This window comes from Oncorhynchus kisutch, unplaced genomic scaffold (genome assembly GCF_002021735.2).
Source record: "Oncorhynchus kisutch isolate 150728-3 unplaced genomic scaffold, Okis_V2 scaffold1212, whole genome shotgun sequence".
Lineage (NCBI taxonomy): Eukaryota > Metazoa > Chordata > Actinopteri > Salmoniformes > Salmonidae > Oncorhynchus > Oncorhynchus kisutch.
The window spans coordinates 12813-25128 of NW_022263157.1; the positions used below are offsets into that span (position 1 = coordinate 12813).

The 12316-nt window shown below is 45.9% G+C and overlaps 1 pseudogene; it reads right to left on the reverse strand.

Moving 5' to 3' along the window:
* Window positions 1-1574: 1574 nt before the first annotated feature.
* LOC116365216 (piggyBac transposable element-derived protein 4-like) lies at window positions 1575-12105 on the reverse strand (annotated as a pseudogene).
* Window positions 12106-12316: the final 211 nt, after the last annotated feature.

Below are 12316 nucleotides of genomic sequence, written 5' to 3' on the forward strand. Positions count from 1 at the left end.
GTGACAAGATTTAGATGAGGTTTAGGGTTTTAGATGTTGTTCAGGGTTTTAGATGAGGTTTCAGGGTTTTTGTTGAGGTTTAGGGTTTTAAATGAGGTTCAGGGTTTTAGATTAAGTTTAGGGTTTTAGATGACGTTTAATTCTACCTGGTTTATGTTAGAGAGTGTCACGGTGCTGACTTTTGCCCAATACCTGCAGCAAAAGCCTCTACACCGTCCTCTGGCTAGGCAGAGTACTTTAGGATTTTAGTTACTTCGGTGTAACAAGGGCCTTGCCGTGCGGCCCTACCAACCTTCCCATGTATTCGTAATGGCCCTTCGTGTAAGTTGGGTTTGTTCCTTCTTTCACGTTGTCACTCCCTTATTTTCCGGTCTAGTATGAGACCTTGGATAGATATACTCCTATTCAAATATTCTTAAGCGTTATGGATTCCTCCTATATTTCCTTACCCTCAAGTTATCTTTACCTATGTATATATCAATACCTAATAACAACTCCTAGCAGTTATTATGCTCGTCAGCTAGTAGTCACTCGGAAACTAGTATTGGTATATGTTTTGACTTTCTTAAAAATATATTATTGTCCACACAATGAAATATTCTTTAGTGCAATCACTTTAACCTATAACCAGGGTCACTTTCTGTTCAGTGAGAGTGTCAAAGGCATTTGCTCTCCAGATCGTTAATCTGGCCTAGTTGTCAAAGTTTCAAGCTTTTATTAAGTCACTCTGTTTTTTGTCTTATACACATCATTACAATTCAATGGTTATACAGTTTCTAAATACAACAATAATGCTCAATCAATCCTTAATGCTTTAAGCTGCCAGATAATATTGCAAAACTTTAAATGCGTTTAACACTTCTAACAATATTGACTAAATAGCAAAAATAGTTCAATTACCTTAAATGCTCAGCCCCTTGGTCACTTTCCCGTAATCGGTATTCTCGCAGCTATGACGATAGATTCCGAATTCCAGTATCTTAATACACTTACAACTCTGTGTATGGACTCAATATATTGTAACTGGTATTTTGCTGTCTCCTTGTATTGCCAATCACATCTGTACCTGATGTCTCACTGAGTGACCGCCACTTCGTCTGTATTCAAGAGGTGTTTAGACCTCTGTGTTTCGTAGACTCAGTCTCGGGGTCACCAAATTCAACCAAGTATATTCAGATAGTGATCCAATATGTACTTAGGCAAAATAATCCAATCTTCTAATATTGCTCTAGCCCAACAAAAAAGAGTATAGTGCAATAGTAAATTTACCTGTGATGATTCTCCATATGAAGTCTGTCTCATATGTTAACGAGGATCATACTTTCTTATGATCTCTGTTCTCTTTATATATCTTTTTAAAGGGGAAGTTCCCACTGGGGCTGTAGACCTACGTAATCTTAGGCCTGTGTGTTAAACGGAAGCTTCCTATTATTACCATTTAAGGTCATGCACTACTGACTCTCACATTGCTGCTTCCGTGTTACTGTTGGCTGATTCTACTCAATCATACCAGCTGGTTGTTTCTACCACTGGAGGTGGCGTAGGGGGTATGTCGAGCGTCAGCTGGGAGAAGTCTATGATAGGTATCTCCTCTGCTTCCCCCTGTTGTCCAGTTTCTGCAGGTGCGGTCCATGGTTCCATGAGGTCCCGTGAATGTCCTGTGTTGTTGTCCCCATTGCTTGATGGAGTGGGCAGATTCTTTTCATCTCTTGTCACAAGAGGCATCCATTAAAGAACAGGCTGTGTTCTATTAGATAGCTAACTCTCAATCCACGATATGGCAGATAATGTAAAGACATAACACATGTGTTTTTTATAATACCAGACTAATTGATCATGTAATAAGCTGCACTGTTCAACCAAAAACAGCTCCCACAATCTTATTATTATCAATTAATTTCAGCCAATCATCATTCATTTGTTTCAGTGCCATACATGTTGAGTGCCCTTCCCCCTTAAATGTACACAAAGGGCTAATATCAATAACGTGCATGTCAATCTCTCCTGGCTCAAAGTAGAGGACAGATTGACTGCATCACAACTTGTCTTTGTGCGAGGCATTGACGTGCTGTGAGGACACACGTGCACAGACAGACACACACACACACACACACACACACTCTCTCTCTCTCACACACACACTAAGATTGTAGTATTGTACATTTTATATTGTAAATGTGTAATATTAGAGTAATAACTTAGTAATTTATTGTATGATGTATTGGTTTATTTATGATGTACGGTGTTGTTTTGTTGTGATGTAATTGTTTTGTTCCTGTTTGGATCCCAGGAAGAGGAGCTGCTAAATACTCTAAATACTAAATACTTTTGCCGAGCGTCAGACACTCCTATTCATTTAAAGTCAAATCAAATGTTATTCGTCACATGAGCTGAATACAACGGGGATCAACTTTACCGTGAAATGCTTGATTACGAGCCCTTCCCAACAAAACAGAGTAAAACAATTATTATGAAAATAGTAACACAAAAGGAATAAAATACACAAGAATGGAGCTATATACAGGGGTAATAGTACCAGATCAATGTGGAGCTATATACAGGGGTACTAGTACCAGATCAATGTGGAGCTATATACAGGGGTACTAGTACCAGATCAATGTGGAGCTATATACAGGGGTACTACTACCAGATCAATGTGGAGCTATATACAGGGGTACTAGTACCAGATCAATGTGGAGCTATATACAGGGGTCCTACTACCAGATCAATGTGGAGCTATATACAGGGGTACTACTACCAGATCAATGTGGAGCTATATACAGGGGTACTACTACCAGATCAATGTGGAGCTATATACAGGGGTACTAGTACCAGATCAATGTGGAGCTATATACAGGGGTCCTACTACCAGATCAATGTGGAGCTATATACAGGGGTACTAGTACCAGATCAATGTGGAGCTATATACAGGGGTACTACTACCAGATCAATGTGGAGCTATATACAGGGGTACTACTACCAGATCAATGTGGAGCTATATACAGGGGTACTACTACCAGATCAATGTGGAGCTATATACAGGGGTACTAGTACCAGATCAATGTGGAGCTATATACAGGGGTCCTACTACCAGATCAATGTGGAGCTATATACAGGGGTACTAGTACCAGATCAATGTGGAGCTATATACAGGGGTACTAGTACCAGATCAATGTGGAGCTATATACAGGGGTACTAGTACCAGATCAATGTGGAGCTATATACAGGGGTACTAGTACCAGATCAATGTGGAGCTATATACAGGGGTACTAGTACCAGATCAATGTGGAGCTATATACAGGGGTACTAGTACCAGATCAATGTGGAGCTATATACAGGGGTACTAGTACCAGATCAATGTGGAGCTATATACAGGGGTACTAGTACCAGATCAATGTGGAGCTATATACAGGGGTACTAGTACCAGATCAATGTGGAGCTATATACAGGGGTACTACTACCAGATCAATGTGGAGCTATATACAGGGGTACTAGTACCAGATCAATGTGGAGCTATATACAGGGGTACTACTACCAGATCAATGTGGAGCTATATACAGGGGTACTAGTACCAGATCAATGTGGAGCTATATACAGGGGTACTACTACCAGATCAATGTGGAGCTATATACAGGGGTACTACTACCAGATCAATGTGGAGCTATATACAGGGGTACTAGTACCAGATCAATGTGGAGCTATATACAGGGGTCCTACTACCAGATCAATGTGGATCTATATACAGGGGTACTACTACCAGAACAATGTGGAGCTATATACAGGGGTCCTACTACCAGATCAATGTGGATCTATATACAGGGGTCCTAGTACCAGATCAATGTGGAGCTATATACAGGGGTACTAGTACCAGATCAATGTGGAGCTATATACAGGGGTACTAGTACCAGATCAATGTGGAGCTATATACAGGGGTACTACTACCAGATCAATGTGGAGCTATATACAGGGGTACTAGTACCAGATCAATGTGGAGCTATATACAGGGGTCCTACTACCAGATCAATGTGGAGCTATATACAGGGGTACTAGTACCAGATCAATGTGGAGCTATATACAGGGGTACTAGTACCAGATCAATGTGGAGCTATATACAGGGGTACTACTACCAGAACAATGTGGAGCTATATACAGGGGTATTAGTACCAGATCAATGTGGATCTATATACAGGGGTACTACTACCAGATCAATGTGAATATAGTCACTGTAAGATAGGGTCAGTGTATGTAGTCCGAGTCACCAATTCATTGACTATTTAGTTGTCTTGTGCCTATTAAGCAGTTTTATGACTTGGGGGTAGAAGCTGTCTCAGAGCCTGTTGGTCCAAGAGCTGATGCAGGGACTTTAAGGCTTACAGGGTTAGAGTTGACCCAAGTATTTTCTTCTACAGAAAACCACAAAATTGTAAGGAATTCCAGTAAAAAAAACGGATATTTCTGGTTTATACCCATTTTTTAAGTGAAAGATGGACAATTTATGTCCATTATGGCAGCTAGGCAAGTTGAGCCTGCTCTGTTGTTGTCCCATTAGGCAGGGAATTTTTAACAGAAAACAACCAAACTGCAACGAATTCCAGGGGCGTCACAAAATACATTTTTTAGTCAGGGCGAGCAGAGACACATTTATCCTATTACTCAGGCCGAGATACACTATTTAGCGGTAACTAACCAGCCTAACCACACCAGCTTCGCCCTCATGTGGGTGATAACAAGCTAGCAAGCATGCTAGGTAGTGCTACACATTGTCAGAAAACTAGATTTTTCAGCTTCTTTCCTGTTGTTTAATTAAGAGACCGACAAGTTCTGGCATTTCTGTGTGTAAACCACAATTTTCCCATTTTCAGGCAAGTTACCAAAATCATCAGTTTACCAAGAAAGACTGCAGGCTTGGCCGATGGGAATGTCCCTTTCAGACCTTATCAATCTCTGTGTAGGGTATGACAGTGATTCATCAGTTGCAAAACGGTTTTATATGGGCCATAATGAGAACAGAGTTTGTCTAATCAGGACACCTATGAAATGTATTTAAAAAACTAGAAAAGTACATTTACTGAAGTAAATGTGGTATGCTTGCTAGTCTAGAAGTATTTATTGTGAAGTAGTACTTATTGTGAAGTAGTATTGGTAGTGATGGCAGTATAATGGTAGTAATATAGTGTTTTATAGGCTACGTCTTCTTTATAGTGAGATATTTTGGGGTGGTTGAAACTTTAAACAAGATTACAGGGTTTTCTCTTAATGCAACTTCGTGCATTCAACGGCAATATGTGGCCCCATCTGTTTTAGCTATAATTCCAGGAGCCACTTGTGGATTTGAGAGCTCTAACACGGTTCCACCTCAGACACCGCCAAAACAACTGCTATGTGAATGTTGGCTAAAGAGGATCTGATTGCGGCGGCAGGGTAGCCTAGTGGTTAGAGCGTTGGACGAGTAACCGGGTTGCAAGTTCAAATCCCCGAGCTGACAAGGTACAAATCTGTCGTTCTGCCCCTGAACAGGCAGTTAACCCACTGTTCCTAGGCCGTCATTGAAAATAAGAATTTGTTCTTAACTGACTTACCTAGTTAAATAAAGGTTAAATAAAATAAAAATTGAATAGAGCCCTAAGTCTCTAAGAGCTTTACACACCTGGATTGGGCAATATTTGCCCATTATTCTTTTCAGAAATCTTCAAGCTCTGTCAAAGTGTTGGGGATCATGGCTAGACAGCAATGTTCAATGACATTTCAGTCAAAACTAATGTGACCAGTCTGGAACGTTGTAGATTATTGTATTTCTGAAAGGTGCATTCCTCTCCCAGTGTCTGGTGTAAGCAGACTGAAGCAGGTTTTTCTTTAGAATTTTACCTGTGCTTAGCTCCATCCTGTATCTTTTTATCCTGAAAAACTCCCCAGTCTTTGCCAAGGTCAAGGATTCACATATCATGATGCAAATCAAATTCAAATCAAATGTATTTTTTCGGACATCAGCTGACATCTCAAAGTGCTGTACAGAAACCCAGCCTAAAATGCAAAACAGCAAGCAACGCAGGTGTAGATGCACGGTGGCTAGGAAAAACTCCCTAGAAAGGCCAAAACCTAGGAAGAAACCGAGAGAGGAACCATGAGGGGTGGCCAGTCCTCTTCTGGCTGTGCCGGGTGGAGATTATAACAGAACATGGCCAAGATGTTCAAATATTCATTAATGACCAGCATGGTCAAATAATAATAATCAAAGGCAGAACAGTTGAAACTGGAGCAGCGGCACAGCCAGGTGGACTCGGGACAGCAAGGAGTCATCATGCCAGGTAGCCCTGAGGCATGGTCCTAGGGCTCAGGTCCTCCAAGAGAGAGAGAGAAAGAGAGAATTAGAGAGAGCATACTTAAATTCACACAGGACACCAGAGAAGACAGGAGAAGTACTCCAGATATAACAAACGGACCCTAGCCCACCAACACATAAACTACTGCAGCATAAATACTGGAGGCTGAGACAGGAGGGGTCAGGAGACACTGTGACCCCATCTGACGATACCCCCGGACAGGGCCAAACAGGAAGGATATAACCCCACCCACTTTGCCAAAGCACAGCCCCCACACCACTAGAGGGATATCTTCAACCACCAACTTACCATCCTGAGACAAGGCCGAGTATAGCCCAGAAAGATTTCCGCCACAGCACAACCCAAGGGGGGTGCCAACCCATACAGGAAGATCACATCAGTGACTCAACACACTCAAGTGACGCACCCCTCCTAGGGACGGCATGAAAGAGCACCCGTATGCCAGTGACTCAGCCCCTGTAATAGGGTTAGAGGCAGAGAATCCCAGTGGAAAGAAGGGAACCGGCCACACAGAGACAGTAAGGGCGGTTCGTTGCTCCAGAGCCTTTCCGTTCACCTTCACACTCCTGGGCCAGACTACACTCAATCATATGACCCACTGAAGAGATGAGTCTTCAGTAAAGACTTAAAGGTTGAGACCAAGTTTGCGTCTCTCACATGGGTAGGCAGACCATTCCATAAGAATTGAGCTCTAAAGGAGAAAGCCCTGCCTCCAGCTGTTTGCTTAGAAATTCTAGGGACAATTAGGAGGCCTGTGTCTTGTGACCGTAGCGTACGTGTAGGTATGTACGGCAGGACCAAATCAGAGAGATAGTTAGGAGCAAGCCCATGTAATGCTTTGTAGGTTAGCAGTAAAATCTTGAAATCAGCCCTTGCCTTGACAGGAAGCCAGTGTAGGGAGACTAGCACTGGAGTAATATTATCACATTTTTTTGGTTCTAGTCAGGAATCTAGCAGCTGTATTTAGCACTAAATGAAGTTTATTTAGTGCTTTATCCAGGTAGCCGGAAAGTAGAGCATTGCAGTAGTCTAACCTAGAATTAACAAAAGCATGGATGAATTTTTCTGCATAATTTCTGAACAGAAAGTTTCTGATTTTTGCAATGTTACGTAGATGGAAAAAAAGCTGTCCTTGAAACAGTCTTGATATGTTCATCAACAAAAGAGAAATCAGGATCCAGAGTAACGCCGAGGTCCTTCACAGTTTTATTTGAGACGACTGTACAACCATTAAGATTAATTGTCAGATTCAACAGAAGATCTCTTAATTTCTTGGGACCTAGAACAAGCATCTCTGTTTTGTCCGAGTTTAAAAGTAGAAAGTTTGCAGGCATCCACTTCCTTATGTCTGAAACACAGGCTTCTAGCGAGGGCAATTTCGGGGCTTCACCATGTTTCAATGAAATGTACAGCTGTGCGTCATCCGCATAGCAGTGGAAGTTAATATTATGTTTTCGAATTACATCTCCAAGAGGTAAAATATATAGTGAAAACAATAGTGGTCCTAAAAAGGAACCTTGAGGAACATCAACATTTACAGTTGATTTGTCAGAGGAAACCATTCACAGAGACAAACTGATATCTTTCCGACAGATAAGATCTAAACCAGGCCAGAACTTGTCCGTGTAGACCAATTTGGGTTTCCAATCTCTCCAGAAGAATGTGGTGATCGATGATATCCTTCTTGGGTGGGCAGAGCTGACACCTCTTCCTCTTACTTGCCCCGGTGGCCGGGGCAACGAGCGGGGCAGCGGCCGTGCCAGCGGCGGGGCCCTCGCGCTGTTGATCACGAGGCGCAGCCGCCGCCGCCGTAGCACTCTTTAGGACTTTGACAAGCGCTGACGCCGCTTCGGTGCAGGGCAGATGCTGCCTTCTTTGGATCAGCGGCTTCACAAGTGCCTTTCCCAGCTGCTCGAGGAACACCCTGCGCTTGTTCTGCTTGCGAGGCATCCAGTCTGGCTTGATCTCTCGCCATATGACAAAGGAGTTGTAGGAGGACACGTCGAGGATGTTGTGGAAGACGACCAGGGGCCAGCGGGCAGTCATCCGTCTGCAGCTGTAGGGTGCCGACCACCTTGTCTAGGTTGTCCACGCCGCCCTTGTTGCAGTTCATGACGGCCGGCTTCCTGTCGCGGCGATTGCTAATGTGGCCCTCTGTGTGCAGCGTGCTCAAAAGTAGCACGTTCTTGTTTTTCTTTGCCAGGTAGGACACCAGAGTGGCGGTGGGCGTGAAGGCGAACCTGGAGGACAGGACCTGTCTGCCCCTGGACTCGAGCAGCGCGGGCGGGAGCTCGGCCTTGATCTTTCTCACCGTGCCCACCATGGTGAGGTTCCTCTCGAGGAGCCGCTGGCCCAGGTCGTAGGAGGTGAAGAAGTTGTCGCAGGTGATGTTGCGACCGCTCAGCCCCATTGTCAGATTGAGGACGACGCGCATCCCCTGGTTCTTCTCGGGGCCTCCGCCGGCCGCCTTGCCGGTGTACACTTGGCATCTTCCAAGCGTAGCTGGACTTGGCGTCGCAGGCCACCCACGACTTGATGCCGTATTTCGCCGGCTTGCTGGGGATGTACTGACGGAAAGGACGGCGGCCTTTTGGAAAGGGAACAAGAGATTAGTGTCGTTACTGTGTTACACACGCTGCCAGTGCTGCTACAGCGGCTGCTTGTACCGCTGCTACGGCAGCACTACCTCTCTATAGACATATAAGCACATGCGCACACACGCGCACGTGCACGCACACGCATAAGCACAGTACCTCTGAACGGGACCAGTTGCTCGTCCACCGTCACGTCGGGCCCCGGGTTGTAGAGGGCCAGCAGCCGCGCCTCCCACAGGTCCCAGACCTCCCGTATGGCTGCGAGTTTGTCCGTGGCGAGTCTGGCGGGTCTCGACGGGCGGTCGTCGAATCGCACCAGCCTCGAGTACCTGTGAAAGACCTTGAGCGGCATGGTGGCTCGGAACACGGTCCTGCCACTCTCGGCGTCCCACAGGCTTGCCGCGACCTCACCTCGGGACCTGTAGACGCCCGCTAGGATCAGCAGCTCTACGTAGGCGCGCAGGTCCGTGGTGTCCATGGGTCGCCAGCCGTCGCCATATTTTCTGGCCCCGTGCAGGTTCGTCATTTCCACAATTATCCTTTCTATCGTCGGTGTGACAAACAGATGGAAGGCGGACGCGATGTCGCGGGCCTGGGTCACGGCATAGGCCATGGGGCCCGGAGTCTGGTCCGGCCCGGCGTGGCAGATCGCGAGGGCCCCACGGGGGACAACTCGATTTTGCCGTTTTTCGACAGCAACGGCGTCTCCTGTTGGTCCGTGGCCGAGGAGATCTCTTCCTCGCGTCGGTCCTCGTGCTCGTCCTCGGGCTCATCCTTGGGCTTCTCCCCTTCCTCAGAAGAGGGAGAAGAGGCATCGACGACCTCGCGGCGCTCGGGGTTGTATTCCTCCCCGTCTTCGTCTTCCGAAACCTCTTCCTCCTCCTCCTGGCAATCAGAGTAGTCTTCTTGGTCCACGCTGGACAGTGGGCGCCGTTCACTGTGTGTGTGTGTGTGTGTGTGTGTGTGTGTGTGTGTGTGTGTGTGTGTGTGTGTGTGTGTGTGTGTGTGTGTGTGTGTGTGTGTGTGTGTGTGTGTGTGTGTGTGGGTGGGTGCTGCTTATGTGGGAGACCGAGACCCGAAAATGCACGAGGCTCGCTTGCGCGCTCGTGTGTAGCCGTGTGCAGTTGACCCACCCCACCCGAGCAACAATAACACTCGGCTGCTCTCTAGCACACAGCGGAGCACGTCTGGACCTGTGCAGCGGCTGGCTGGGTCGCTCTGACCCAGGAGCGCACAACCTCGCCACACTCGCAGACACTCTACTACGCTCAACGGCATACGCCTCGCCAGTGGCTGACAGGGTCGCTCTGACTCGCAGAGCACAGAGCGCAGAGCGCCAGCCCTGGAAACACAGGGCCTGGTTCGCACTGACCCAACGAGCGCAGAGCGCAGAGCACAACACTAACACTGCTCTCTAGCACACAGCGGGGCACGTCCGGACCTGTGTAGCGGCTTGCAGGGTCGCTCTGACCCAAGAGCGCAGAGCGGGGAGCCGGGCACAGCCTCGCCACACTCGCCACACTCGCCGACACTCAACTACGCTCAACGGCATACGCCTCGCCAGTGGCTGACAGGTTCGCTCTGACCCGTGAGCGCAGAGAGCAGAGCGCAGAGCGGGGGAGCCGGACACAACCTCGCCACACTCGCAGACTCTCTACTACGTTCAACGGCACACGCCTCGCCAGTGGCTGGCTCGGTCACTCTGACCCGCGAGCGCCGAGCGGGAGCCCTGGAAACACAGGGCCTGGGTCGCGCTGACCCGCGAGCACAGAGCACAGAAAGGGGAGCCCCCCACACACAGGACCTGGGTCACCTTGACCCCAGGACCACGGGAGGGTTAAACGGTATGAGTTCCTCTTTGGTCAAACTACTCTCTGACCTCTCTGAGACTTTACTCACTTTTTCGGGCAAGTGACCATAATCTTTGAGCAACCAATAAATACTGCTGACTTGGCCGATGGTAAAGTGTCTTTTAGACCTGAAAGTAAATCTCTGGATAGGATATGACATAGTGATTAATCACAGTTTTAAACTCCTGGGCCTATAGGGAGGATGAAAACTCTTGTCAAACTGCAGCAACTTTCAAATAAACGTTTGTTTGGTTGTGTACATCGATGGGCAGCGAAATGCTTGTGTTTTCTAGCTCCAAAAGTGAAGTAATATCTATAAATGAAAAAACAACACACAAATAATCTAAAAAGTAAAACAATGAATCATTATCAGAACGAGCAATATCAGAGTCTGAAATAGACAGTCTGGACAGTAAATGCATAGAAAAGGTGTGGAGAGCAGTAGTTATAGTAAAACCTTGTACTTGTTCATATGAATTACATTTTAAAAGGGGGTTTCATTACACAGACAACCGTGATTAGACAATAGAACTAACAGGACTGAGCTTGCTTTAGGCAGGGTTGCATCATGTAGGCCCATGGATGGAAACAGCCAATGCCCCAAATCCTTAAATTCCATCCCTGTGTAGGCCTATATACATTTGTAATTAGACTAGACTGTGTTAATGGACCTGTCACTTATTTCATCACTATTTGAATTTTGGATTAAAGAAGTTGATCACATTCATATTTTCTCATAAGACAAATACATTGTCTTCGGCTATAAATACATAACTTTCCCACTTTGTTTCCCCTGCCAGATGCTTCTACACCTGCATTCCTTGCTGTTTGGGTTTTCAGGTTGGGTTTCTGTACAGCACTTTGTGACATCAGCTGATGTAAGAAGGGCTTTATAGATACATTTCATTGATTGATTGATGGGACAAGGTGTATAGAGGCCTACAGTTGATCAGACTGATACTGCAGGTCAGATCACTAACGTTGAGGTGTAGGCTGCTACAACATTGTTACCTCCACTTTGTTTCCCCTGGCCAGATGGGACAGGGTCCATAGAGGCCTACAGTTGATCAGACTGATACTGCAGGTCAGATCACTAATGTTTAGGTGTAGGCTGCTACAACATTTCTCTAAATAGTTTTTGCTTGTGTCTTTCGGGAGTGAGTTATTTTCTGTTTGCTAAAATAATACCTTATGAAAGTGGAATGCGCACTCTGCTTTCTATAGACTTGTGCCATGCCTGACCTGCGATTTCTGGGAATCTGATTGGACACAGAGGTGGCAGTGGCCATTTTTTGTCTCCTGATGGTAACCAGGTAACATTTTGGAACCTAGTTGTCGCAGGGTCCTTAACTCCTTAATCTTGTGAAAATTGGCCTGTATGGATTGAGATTTTTATTTATTTTGCCAACAGAATAACTATTAAAAGGATATGCAAGACATGGTAGCAATTGGAAAGGAACACCAAAGGTGAGGACAAAACAGTTCACCTGACACAAGACTGAATCCAAACATTACACTGTTGAATTTATGT